A 2659-nucleotide genomic window follows, 5' to 3' on the forward strand; every position below is an offset into this window, starting at 1 on the left:
CTTTCCCTCCAATTCTCTGACTTGTTGAACCACGCTATAAACCATGAGTTCCACAATGGCAGTTAATTGTTGAGAGACTTGATACATGATGACATGTATACGTATGTCAAACTGCTATCTAATGAAGGACGTCATCATTACTATTGTTTGTTCATGTGTTTCAATAGAAGAATTAGCAGGTTCATTAGGAGGAGCACAAAAGATGGCATTTCTAAGATTTTTGGTGGATCATTAGGTCATTGTTGACCTAACCTTTACGAGGACGTAAATATATAAGCCAATTATGATTGTGACCTAGAGAACTGAACCTCTCAGTAATGTTGGTTGTAGTGTTCTATTGGACATGTCAAATTTGTTATCTAAATTAAAAGTAGCCGATAAATCGGCTAATAACTGCTAGACTTTGATTCATTTTTGTTTCAAACGACACTGAGGAAGGAACTCTATTCCTCAATTGTGGGTTCCTTAACTCCTCTAAAGAGTCTTAAGTACGATGTTTGATTTTTGTGAGTGATCTAAGATGGAATTGAATATTAGTAAAGGTTATAGCCATGCTCATGTAACTACTTATAATATACATTTTTTAAATTAATTATTAGTATTTTATTTTTAAGTTTAATATCAAATTTTATTTATTATTTTTTATTAGATTTACATTTTTATATTTTAAATTATATTTTATATTTATATTTTATTATATTTCAATTTATATTTTAAATCATATTGTATAAGGATAATTGGGTAAAATACTGTTGTTATCATATCTTGCTGGTTTCTAACTCAACTCATATTCAAGATAAAAAGTTCAACTAAAAAGACAAGATACGATAGAATTTTATATTAACTTATCATATTTTGTTGGTTCATCAAATTCTAGATTCAGACATGATATAATAACTTATTCATATTATGTCTCTTATCCTATCCATCAAATGGGTCCTAAAAGAGGCTTGTGGAAGGGTACATTAAACGAGATATACCAAATCACATTTTTTGTGTAAACAAAAACACATTTCTCAAAAATTCTTTTTCACTCATAATCTTCAGAAAAATGGTGATATAAACATTCAATAAATTCATTCATGTGATAATCTTGTAGACCTTTTCACAAAGTAATTTTCAAGTAAAACTTTTGAATAATTAGTACAAAAAATTGGTTTTTGTCGTCTCAAAGATGATTATTTGGTTGAGGGGAAGAAATAATATATTATACAATTTTCATAAAAGAATATTGTACTCTTTTTTATACACTAAATTATTTTCTATTGAGTTTTTTTTTTTTTCAGTAAAGTTTTAATTAAACATATTCTCGATGAATATAAAAAAAAAAGACATTATAAATATAAAACTTAGGAGATGCCCATTAGTTAGCCTTCCACATTCCTATTACTCTTATTATTGGATGAATCTACTAATTGTTAGTGGTATTTAACGTGATTATTTACTTACCTATATGTATTATAAATAAGACTCATGTTGTATTATGTAGGACACACTTGTTAAGTGTATAATACAAAATATATGGTCTTTTCTATTTCTCATTGGTCTCTACTTACTATTCTAATATAGTGCTCTAGTTTTGATTTATTTCATAACAAATTTGTAATTTTTAAATATTAGTATTCAAGAAACACTCAATTATTTCATCAATTAATAACTTTTTCTTAATAAGTTACACCAATAACATTATATTATTTAATGTCTGTTTGTTACTATGTTTGAAAAAAAAATCATAATTTGAAAAAAATTTAAATATATTTTAAATAATTTTACTGATTTGAGTAGTTTCTTGTAAAAATAATATTTTATTATTGGTTTTTTTAAAATAATTTTTATTGTAATTGACAAACACAAAACAACTCAAATGCAATATATATATACAGTCAATGTAAAATTTAATAAAAATTGTTTATTTTATGTAATATCATTCGAGTGAAGTAAAATTAGATGATTTGATAGATGTGATTGGATGTCAGTTTAATATTCTTTTACAATATCAATTAATGTTCATTTTTTTCAAACAAATTTTTTTAAATATTTAAAAAACAAAATTTAAATTCTGAATTTTTTTTTAATAATCCGTAGTAAATAGACCTTTTTTTAACTAACATTTATTTATTTTAATAAGTAAGTGGAGTCCGTGACAAAGAAAGAAAGAAAATATAAAGAAAGGAAATAAAGAAAACATTCTTAGGTTTATACTCAAGTATTTTACCCCTGTTAAACAGGGGAAGAATCTAAAAAGGTACGGTTTAAAAAATTGGAAGGTTCAGTTTTCACACGTGTTTAATTAAGTTCTCGTTCCCGGCACCGTTTACCCCAGTTTCCATTTCCGGCGCCGCGTCTCTTTTCTGAGGTAAGAGGTCACCGCCATTTCCCTTTATTTCTTGCTTACATTCTTTTTTCTTACTTTCTTTCTTCCCTGTCCCTGTTTCTTTCTTTGATTCCACGAAAATGAAGTCATAATCTCTTATGTTTGAATCTATTTCCATCAAAATGAAGTATTGTTACTGTTTCTATGCGTATCTGTATTTTTCTTTTTGAATATTCTAATGCTCTATGTTCTTTTTTAAATGATAATTGATACCATTACTTTTACTAGTTTCATGATTTTACTTTTATTATTTAAATATTGATGTAATTATGAAATACTGCTGAA

The 2659-nt window shown here is 26.0% G+C and overlaps 1 protein-coding gene across 1 annotated transcript in view; it reads left to right on the forward strand.

The window, feature by feature from the left end:
* The first annotated feature begins 2188 nt into the window (after nucleotides 1–2188).
* The window catches only part of LOC101505385 (F-box/FBD/LRR-repeat protein At4g26340-like), a 4148-nt gene continuing 3677 nt past the window's right edge, over nucleotides 2189–2659 (forward strand). The window contains exon 1 of the mRNA XM_004488628.4: nucleotides 2189–2356. The gene's annotated coding sequence lies outside the window, so the exon portion shown is untranslated. The remainder of the gene's footprint in view (nucleotides 2357–2659) is intronic.

Source organism: Cicer arietinum, chromosome 1 (genome assembly GCF_000331145.2).
Source record: "Cicer arietinum cultivar CDC Frontier isolate Library 1 chromosome 1, Cicar.CDCFrontier_v2.0, whole genome shotgun sequence".
Taxonomy (NCBI): domain Eukaryota; kingdom Viridiplantae; phylum Streptophyta; class Magnoliopsida; order Fabales; family Fabaceae; genus Cicer; species Cicer arietinum.